We start from the raw sequence: 11,286 nt of genomic DNA on the forward strand, positions 1-11,286 counted from the left end.
CCCCTCGAGCACGGCGGCGCAGATACACAGCCTCAATCAATAAATCAGGCCTCTCGCTCAACGCGTCTTGAGGGGTAAAAAAGAAAGGCGTCAGAGGCGTTCGAGTAATTGCCGCCGGGACAGAAATGATGTCATCTTTAATTTCGGCAGACTATTTAATGCAAGATGCATAATGGTGGAGATTAAGAGGCCTATTTGAAGATAAATGTGTGGAGCGTGATGTTCGAGAGCAAATGTAGGCCAAACGGGACGATCAAGACGTTTAGCTGTGGCTGAGGGAGAAGCGCTGAGAGTGACTTTTGTTTCCGGCATTGTTGTTTATCCACTGTTTTGTTGCCATAGATCTTGAACTGCCCATTCATATTGAAACGGTTATTGTTCAGCGTTATTCCAGCCCACGCATTATGCAAATCCCGCCCGAGCCGATCGGCTGCAAAAACGCTCCACAGCGCTGGTCCTTAAGGAACAGAAGAATACTTGTCACCGCGGGTTATTGTGCTGAGAGAACTGGATGGGTCTCGCTGCGCTATGTGTGGACAGGATGTCATCTCCTCTGCTGCTTTGACTGTCAGGAACCGATGCCAGTTTGTTACGCTGACACTGAGACACACACACACACACACACACACACACACACACACACACACACACACACACACACAATCATGCACACCTCGTACACACATGATTTTAAGCATGCACACATGATGGAGAGACAGATATTCCTTCCTCATCCGCACATCTACAAAAGACATACACAAATGCAGAGAGAGAACACACACACACACACACACACACACACTTGCAAAACACACCTTGTCAGTTTCTCTCTCTCTCTCTCTCTCTGTATATATAACCTTCTCTTTATTAACCCCTCTTAAGCGCCTATTAACCCTCTGTATATTAACCTTGTGTGTATATATATATATATACACACAAGGTTAAATTGATCAAATAAAATTCGTGGTGCAACATGTCATTAAAAAATGGTAGTGTTCCAATTTCTTCAGGCGTGGCACGGACACAATAGGACTTTCTTGTCTGTGCCGATAAAGACCAAATTAAGATCATTTGAGTTACATTTAAAATTCTAAATTATCGACAAAACACGATAACGTGTGGATGAATGGTGCCGCACAAGCAAATATGCTGTCCGGGTTTTGTTCAATGCTGTCTGGTTCAACACACAACCCGCGTGACACTGTCTCATTTCATTCTGTGCCGTGCGTCACAACGGATAACGGAATCTGTGGCTAGGATGCTAACGAAGTTTCGATGGAAAAAAATCCCAGATTGCTTTTGATTCCTCCAACAAGTCCCTCCAACCTAAACAACAAAATAGATCATTCGTCATTGCATCCCAAAACGAGACTTTTCTGATGTTTTGCTTGTGCACATACATTTTGGTGTCTGAAGTGTCTACCAAACCCACAAACTGGGAAATGAAACAACCCAGTTGCTAAATTTGTGGGCGGCCTGGATCAGAAAAAACATGTGCGCATCAAAAATGAAACAAATGACGGGTAATCATACCCGTAATTGCATAACACTGTTTGGAAACGATTGCCTAAGAACTGTGAGGTTGTTATCAGAAGGTCTATGGTTAACCAGAACCCACATGCAAGGTTGCACAACATGGTGGGAGGAGGAGCGCTTCCGTTTGTTCCAAACAACCTATCTATTATCTGCAGCTGTCGGGAATTTGGGCATTAAAATGTTGCGAAATGGTCCGATTTTCTTTAAGAATAGAACGCAATTGTACAATAGAGAACGGAGGGGTACCGGATTAAACGTTTTACTTTTCACCTACTGGTTTGTTCGGATCGAAGTCGCTTGACCATGTGTGCCCCTTTTCTATTGATCATCAACCCGTAAGACAAATATGACCCCGTGACAAACAAAACTGCTCCTGCCTCAACAAAACTTCTGGTAAGGGAGTGATTTAGGACACCGACATTAATCATTCACCAGAGAAGTGGAAATGCCCCGACATTAAATATGAGAATGGAGAATAAAAAAAGCCCCTAAATGCATGTTGGCTCGTACGCACAATAACGCATGTACTTTAAACTCCTTAGGATACCAGCACCACCTGCACGTCTTGCTGTCCCGCTTCTGCGCAACACAGTGAAAACAAGCGAGGACAATTTCTCACCAAAGGCAGCGTGTTACATCATTTCTTCTGTTCTTTGTTTTCGCGCCCCCCCCCCCCCCCCCCCTCATGATATCATTCCGCAGCGAAGCCGCCGAGCCAGCCACTCAAAAACCTGACAGATCAAGGGCCCAGCAGTGTGAAATGTGTCGGCCATTTTGGCTCCGTTGGAGCTGGCGGCACGCAGAGCGACTGCTCATTAGAAGGCAAGTGTGACAGAGCCTCTCCCCCCCTCCACCAGACGGGTTCGGCTTCCTCACCCAAAACAGAGTAGGGGGGAGGCGAGAGTGAGAGAGAGAGAGAGAGAGAGCAAGGAGGCAGATGGCAGTGAAAGAAAGAGGAGGAAGGCTGAAGGGAGAGTGAAAGTGAAACGAGGAGAGAGATAGCGAGCGAGAGAGGGCAGAGGGGGGGCTTGAGAGAGAGGGAACGTGCCGGCGGATATCATTAAGGTCGGGCACAGGGCTGTTTAACGAGCGAGCTCACAGCACCCCTTCATCCTCAGTGGCGCCTGCTGGCTGGAGGCCCCCAGGTTCTGGACCCCCCCAGTAAGGCCGGCTCCCTGTTCCATCATCCGCCGAACGTAGGGGGGAGCTTATAGGGTGGAGATTTATTTTCTCCCACCACCTGTGGAGCAACCAGCACATTTGCACAGACACATGTATGGGCTTTAAAAAAAACAAAAATCCCAAGAAACATTCTCTCACACAGCCAAAGGGAAGAAAGGTTTACCGCATGCGCGTTCTCTCTCTCTCTCTCTCTCTCTCTCTCTCTCTCTCTCTCTGTTCTCACCAGTCAGAGGTATAATTGACTCTGCCTGACACATAAACATAGTGGTAATAACCCCGGCCTTCCCTTGATGTTGAGCGGCGGAGCACACAGCTGTGGCGAGGTGCTGGGAGAAAAAGTCACCGGGCAGCGGGTGGGCGTCTGCCGGCCCGTAGCATCCCTGCCGTCGTCTGCTCGGCTGCGTGACCGCTCTGCCGCCGTGGGGGGCCGAACCAGAAGACATTCTCCCATGGACTTTTTTTTTTTTGTTGAGAAGAGGCATTTCTAATTTGAATTCACTCGTTAAAAGGAGGGGAGAGAGATTAGAATCACGAGGCTGAGAGGTTACGTGATTGTTTCACCAGTGAGAGGCAAAAAAAACAAAGAGCAGGGAATTATTGAAGGAATAACAGCTGTTAGGATGACAAAATAGCTACGTTATCTCTAGACTATGCACCACAGGAGAGGCAAACACATATCTAGCTATACAAAAATGTGACACCTACTTTAATTGGTTGCTCTTGTCTCTCTCCCGATTAAGCTGTTTGCTATCTGCCATTGCAATGAAATCAGACTGCGCTGTGCTATAATATAATATGATCTGAGGAATGATTGTCTAGATTTTTCTTGTTACCAACAAATCACACAAAAAGACCCAAACCAACAAAGAAACGATCCAACTAATAAGTATCGTCTGTGTATGCAGCTCTGATATTCCTCTTAAAAACGATTATAAACACATCAGTGAGCCACACTTTGCACTGGCTGACATGTTCCTTGGCATTGTTTATCTTGATTTATTTCAAATTATTAATTATTTCCATCTGTTTGGTAAAAGCTACAGTGTCTAGCTGCCTAGAAAATTGCTTCTTTTAAAAAAAATGAAACTATTTGCTTTTACAGATTTAGATCTTCAGTAAGAATCAATGGGCTTGGGGCCGAATGCCAAAAACAGGATAGTTGGAAAGTATTGAAAGAGTATTTTTTATTTTTTTTAACTGCAGCAGAACAAGATCAACTTGTCTGTCTTAATATCCATGTAATAACATCCATGGGCTCAGTCTCCTGCTAAATCATGTTTTCAACTGAACTGCATTCTCATTTACGTTAAAAAAGATATATTTCTCATGGACTACGATTGCAGTATTAAACACACAAGGTTTACTTTGTAAAATGAAGCAAAATAAAACTAAAATGTCTTGGTTATGCTTAGGGAATAAAGCTACTTGGTAAGTTTTGTAAAATATCAAAAAAATGTGTTATAAATTAGACTAAGGGAAAGTTGACCTTTGGTTTCACATGGGACACGAACAACGGTCTGCTGGGTGACAGTCCTGTGTTTGTTTGAAGCATGCATCCACCTCAACCTCCTCTTTGCATAGACTTCTGCGAACTGTTCGTAGAAACGTATCGCAAACGTACATAAATGTCAAAAACAAACAAAAAAACGACAATGCAGTTTTGCCGTATAGGAACGTAACTTTTAGGAGACCAGGGTGGCCGACAGTACACCTGGACAGAGTGTTGGACAAGACATTTGTCAAAGTATCTAACATTTTGGATGTTGTCCTCCACATTACATGAAATGCATGCACCCACCAGCTTTAGTATTCTGAACGAAGTCCTGCTGTTCCCGATGAGATTCAAAACGCGTAAAACCATACAAGGGATTCACAGGAAATTATGCATTCATGCTCCCTTCACAATTTGAATCCCACCAGGGAAAGGAGGACTCCACCAACAGCAAAGAAAAGTAGAGAGGCATGTACAGAATGAAGAACATGTCAGACACAAATAGTAACAAACAGGGATTTGAATTTACAACTTTAAACCTGCATTACTTGATTCAGCAATATCCAATATTCAAGTCACTAACATTTTCTGCCAGTTTGTGCTGGACCGGAAGCAAACTGTGGATTAGATTCTTTTTGCTGAAAAAAAGCTCTGTAAAGCCAAAACAAAGAACGTAAAGTCAGTAAAACGACTCTGTGTTAATAATCACTGGTCAGTGGCTCTAAGCTTCAAACTATGACGCTCTACTTACACCTCTAGCATCAGTTTTGGACGAGTCGGGGACGAGTCAGTTTCCGCTCGTTACATGCATAGCGTCTTTTCAAAGTAAACTTCCAAAGGAATAAAGTGATTAACTTCTCCTTCATGTACAGTATTTACCGTAGACGGATATTCATGGTAGAATCTACCAGCTGTTATTGTTTTTTCCTCGTCACGCGGCGCACGCTGCAACATTTCAGCAGTTGAACTAAGCGTTGCTCTCGCTTTTGAGAACAGTGGACTTGAGGGTGAAGGAAACGCGACATGTGAACGACACCCTTGAGGTACGAGCATTACTTTAGGAGAAAGCCCAACTGAAAGTAAACATCTTTAGATGGAACCTTCCAATTTTTCGAACCAATTATTTCTCACCGCACGCTGCTGCTGTCCAATTGAATAGATTTTACAGCCTTCTCGAGTAACCTGAAAAAGGCCTCTTGCACTTTAAAAGGTTGCCACAGTAAATCAGTGCAACGGAAGCGCACATTATCCTCTGCAGTTCGGAACGCTGGTCGTGGCAAAGCTGGCAAGATAAAACCCCCATAAAAAAAAAGTGGTTGTTGGAGATGAGAGTAATAGCCGGGGCGGCACAGAGCGGGGACGGGGAGTTCACGACCGAATGGGTGTCAACTCGATCTCAAACTGAATCAACACACAGCGAAGGCTGATAAGAAGGCTTAACCTCCTCAGCTGGTAAAGAGACTCTCCTGATGCCCACTTCTGCAAAGATACGGCCCGCAACGTTAACGAGCCCATTGACGCTTCCACTCGCAGACACCGACACACACAGAGACAATGATACACACAAGGACGGAGACAAACACACGCACACACACACACACACACACACACACACACACACATACACACACACACACACAAAGAGCCCACCGAGATCAGGGGGATCGTCCCTCGCCCCAAAATAAGCAACATCAATCGCTTTTGAAAGGTTTTCACACCAGTCATATTGACAGGAGCAGCGAGAGCAGGATGAAGCGGGAGACAGAGAGAGGAGATGTAGGGGGGGAGTGAGTGGGATAGAGATGAAAGACAACACAAGGACGAAAAACAAAAGATCAAAAACAAAAGAAAAGAAGTCGAATAAAAGTGGGAAAAATGAAAAGCAGGAGAATAGAACAAGAGGAGGGGGGATAAGGGAGAGGGGGGCAAAGCATAAATAAAACTGTTTTGACGCAAACCACTAGTTGAAAACAACATGTACTGAGGAATCAGACGAGATAAGAGATGGGAAGAGACGAGGAGAGCATGAGAAAGAGCGTGAGGAAAGAGAAACTTTTCTTTGTCGCGGCAGCAAAGCTTAAGCACTGAAGGCAGCCTCCTCGCTCCTTCTCTCCAGAACAAGAAGGAAACAGACGCGTCAACCCTTGCTACTCAATGTAGAATATAAACACACACACACACACACACACACACACACACACACACACAGACGCTGACAAACACTCACGGTGTGTGTATTTGGCCAGAGCCCTTCCTATCTGAGTACCAGTGCTCCTCCTGACACTCCAAAGGGAATCAGCGTGTGCGCGGCCTAAGATGTTTAATTCATGCAGCCGCCTGCTTCACAATCCATGTGAACGTGTGACGGAGGAGGATGAGGAACGCAGAGCGTCGCATGCAACAGCCGAGGCCGAGGATGATGCCGAGACGCACACACAGGAGAGGGAGGCTACATAAACAGAGAAGAAGACAGAGAGAGATTAGAAAGCCAATGAATGAAGAAGAAGAGGAGGATGAGGAGGAGGAGGAGGAGGAGGAGGAGGAGGAGGAGAGGGAAAAAAAGTGATGTAGGAGTATCCACGGCGACAGAAAACACGGTTACAGAAATAGACAAAGCGGAAAAAGTGTGAGGCGATAAAATGATAGCAGGAGGGAGGAAGAAAAACAATGAACAGGTGAGAGAGATGCTGGCTCACACGGAATAAGTGAAATAGATAGAATAAATAGAAGTAGAGCAGCGAAAGTTAAAAGATAGAAGAGAGAGAGACGGGAGGGGGGGGGAGAAATTTTGCAGACATATAGAAAAAAAAAACACAAAAAAAACTGTGGAGATCTCATGCAGGAAGGCGGTAAGAACCCAGAGTGCTGAGGATGTGTGTTGCAGGTCTCAGGAGAGGCAGGCAGGGGACTGAGTGCTAGCGATTTTCTGTCATATCTCTCTTTCTCTTCATCCCTCACGCCTGTTATCCACCTCCTCCTCCTCCTCCTCCTCCTCCTCCACCACCTCCTCCACCACCTCCTTCTCCTAACTCACCCAACCCTGCATTACATGTAGCAGACAGCGTGTGTGGCATCAGTTCCGTTGTTGGATTTAAACCCGATACTTTTTGGTGCGATTAGTTTCTGAAAATCAAGACAGCGTCTCTCACGCAACCTGTTCCCTCCTGTCATAAGAAGAAGACGGTCTCCGATGTCTCCGTTATTGCAAATATACTTTTGAGTCTGTTTTTTTTTCCAAAGAGAGAACAAGCTGATTTTTCCAAAAAATGTTTCCCCAATATGATGTACAGTCACGCTGTATAAAGCTTATAAAAGTTGTATCGAATGCCTTAACTAACTGCTATGAATAATGAATTAAAGGTGCCCAATACGGAATTCAGAGCAAATCTATTGCCGCCACAGGGCTCTCAACATGGAGACGGCTGAGTTGGCGGCTTGCAGCTAACAGTGCAAACGGCGGCAACAGTGCGGACAGAGATAACAGTGTCTACAGCGTGTTCACGATCCTCACCCAATCACAAATCTCAGATCCTTTTAGACATTTAAGAATCTGATTACGCACGCACAGATTAAGATGCAGCTCTCCACACACTTTTGCAGACAGTTTTGCTACAATAGTGGCCCCATAAGAGTGGTGTGCACTTTCTTAACTAGCAAGAAAGCAAATAAGAGGATTTTCTCAAATTTGTAATGGTTCCTTTATTATCATTTCACTTAACTTGAAGGTTGATTTGCTCTGCAGATGCCATTAAAAACACAACGGAGGCGATAACGCGGAAATGCTTTGGCTACGCTGGCCACCGTCTGTGAGAAAAAATGGAAAAAACATTTCAACCTCTGTAAAAGGCTGCGCTCACTATGCTCACAGTCACTCCCAGTTGTGATCCACAGCATCTCCTGCAGGGTCCAGAGGCCCAAAATGCAACATTGCACCTCTCCAAGCCACAACATCTGTCAGGTAATCTGTTTTTGCAGTCTACAGCTGCATGCGCTTGAGTACACACACACACACACACACACACACACACACACACACACACACACACACACACACACACACACACACAGCCGGAGCGAGCAGATTTAGAAAGAGTTACATCATGGTTGGCCAATCACACGTAGAATGAATAAATGGAGAACACCTTATACATGGAGATTAATCTGTTTATTATACATACTCATGATGTTAATATCGTCATTAATATCCATCATTAGGCACCTTATACAGTATGTGGATAGACTGGGAGTAGAGACTTGGTCTGCATGCCTGTTGGTTACAAAAAACACGAATCGGAACATGCTGTCAACGCGGCAGAGAAAAAAAAAAAGTCTTCTGTTTGGATTGTGTGTTGAGGAGTCGTCTACACGTTTGCTCTCTACACTTGTTTAATTAATGTGAAACCTGTGAGCTGCTCTGACTGTTTTTACTGCTAGTTTATTGAGGAATATGTAGTGTCGCCGTCTGTGTGTACACAACTCTGGGTCTGTGTGCGTTTTAACGTGCGTGCCAGCATGTGTTGACAGTTGTTGTGCAATAACGTTGTGTGAGGTTCGGTGTGGCGGTCCCTTGTGTAACTGTGTACCAGCGTCTGGGAGTGCGTGCCAAACCTCTTACAGGTACTATCGGCTGAGCCAGTTCAGGCAAGTCCTCGGACAACTTGGCACAGTTGCCAGATCTGGAGCTGGTTATACCTGGATATCAGAGCCAGAAAACACTGTCGAAAGTTTTCCTCGTGCCTCTGGAGGAAAATCTATTCGCCGCCCCCCCCCACCGTTGCATGTAGGGAGCAGGAGCACACAGCGGAGAGTAACGACAAGGAATCAATATTTGAATGCATACAGCCAGGGTTAAACACACTGCTACATTTGTTATGTGGTCTGCAAGCAAATCCAGAAGTTTAGACTGCCTGCGTGATGTTTGTGGAAATTTATTTCAAAGAAGCTTTGGGAGAATATATTTTGACACAAACGCTTTCAATAATCCTTTACAGCCACATTGAAATGGGTGGTAAGAGCAAAAACACAGTGCTTTCTTTACAGGGCCACGCAATCAAAAATATGATGAAATTCAATGCAAGTGGTTGATATGCTGTAAGATCACAAAAAAAAAGTCAGCCTTGTGTTCTTCCCCCCCCCCCCCAGACAGATTTTGGGAATGTGCGGACCTTGGTTTTGTCAGGCTCCTATGTGCAAATGTGCAAAAACGTATTTAGTTTGACATTTGTTTTCCGTCTTGCCACGATTTAAGATGAGGAGATCCATATCAATCTCATGTCTGTGTGCTAAATGAAGCTACAGTTAGTTTAGCTTAGCATAAGATCTGGAAACGGGGAAAGAACTAGCCTGTCTAAAGGTGTGAAAATGTATCTTCCACCTTTAGCTTTTTTTGTACAGATAAACAGCTCTAGATGTGGCCGGATTTAGTTAACTTTGGACCATAGACTGTATAAAACATGGACGTAGTCTCCGTGCCGTCACCCATAGGTTTCCGAAGAGCTAAAGTGAAGCTTATTGTGTGTCCAGATGTGTCCATCTTGGCGGTGGTTTATGCACACGTTTAAGCCTTAATATAATTCAAACGGTTTTACATATATACGATCATTACTGGGGATATTAGCTATAGAGACCAAAACCGTTTTTTTCGTACCAGGCTGTAAACATGTGAAGTTGGGTATTTTTACAAGGGGGTCTATGGGGACTTCCTCCCTCATGGAGCCAGCATCAAGTGGCCATTTAATGGATCTGCAGTTTTTGGCTTCTTTTTTCTGCACCTGATGTAGCTTTGGACACAGCCAGTCTGTATGTTAGGCTAAGCTAACCAACTGCTGAATGTAGTTTTATATTTAATGGACGAGTCGAATCGATCATGTCATCTAACTCGTGGTTAGAAAGCGAATAAGCAGACTATAACTTTTGCTTGGTTATTGTCAGAAACATTTGAACCTGATTTGTCAGGGGTCACCAAAAAAACCCGTCATAAATGACAATTAGATATATGAGATGTTACTTTTCTTCATTTGTGAGCTTTAAAGGTGCTGGTGTTGCCTTTGGACGGAGTAAGGCTTTATGCTAAGCTAAGCTGATGGATGGAGCTGACGGTAGCTTCATACACAGACATGAGAGACTCTTACTTTAATGACAATAAGAGGTAACATTGAATATTTGAAACAATATCATCATCATCATCAAATTCATTATATTGATGAAAATAGTTGTATCATAAAATCATGGGATCCTATCAAGGGTCTTTTGCAAAAATTAGGCCAGCTCTCAAGCTCGCCAACCTTTTACCACTGCTAACCCCCCCCCCCTTCCACCAACCACCCCTTCCTCCGGTGGCCTTGACAGGCATGGACACGGCATCTCCGCTCGACCGTGAAATAGCCACTTGTGTTTTAGCCCGAACAACTCCATTCCTATGTGACTGTCAGCGCAACCAAACACACACGCACACACACGCGCACACACGCGCACACACGCACACACACGCACACACACGCGCTCCTTGAGGCTTTTTTGTAGTCCTGGAGGACCGACTGTATGTCCCGAAGAGCTGATCAATAATATTCAATCTGCTCACAGGGTCTTGGCCGCATTAGGCTACAGCTGCTATCCAAACAATGAATGGCTGGACACAGAGGGACTCCTGTACAAATAGAATCCCATTAAAGCGCAATGGCTCTCTGGGGCCGACGCTGCCCCCCCCCCCCCCATCCACACTCCACACCCTCAACCGCAGCAGCTATTTTATGCACCTCTGATTGACAGCTCCAGTCCAGGAAGGGAAAGATGTTGTTACCATGACAACAGCTCATGCTACACCGGCGTGGATACAAGCTTTTTTGCTAAATATCGCTCCAGTACACTGAAATCAGCATCTGATATTGAGAGGTCAGGATTTTACAGAATGCCTTTACACTCACAGACATGGTGAAGAAGATGGTCCGAGTAACAGCTGTTTTGTTTTTCGTGACAGACACGTGTGCTTTTTTTAAGTGCAGTCAAAAACACCTAGAATATCAACAGTGAGTGGCCATTATTCACATCGACAGCAGAGATTCCCGATCACAGATGAA

At 44.9% G+C, this 11,286-nt stretch overlaps 1 protein-coding gene across 1 annotated transcript in view; it reads right to left on the reverse strand.

Annotated features, from left to right (window-relative positions):
• Positions 1-11,286, reverse strand: part of samd12 (sterile alpha motif domain containing 12) — a 131,260-nt gene that overhangs the window by 16,426 nt on the left and 103,548 nt on the right. The window lies entirely within an intron of this gene.

This window comes from Cebidichthys violaceus, unplaced genomic scaffold (assembly GCF_023349555.1).
Source record: "Cebidichthys violaceus isolate CVI_PGR_0920_01 unplaced genomic scaffold, fCebVio1.0.p SCAF_16, whole genome shotgun sequence".
Classification (NCBI taxonomy): Eukaryota; Metazoa; Chordata; class Actinopteri; order Perciformes; family Stichaeidae; genus Cebidichthys; species Cebidichthys violaceus.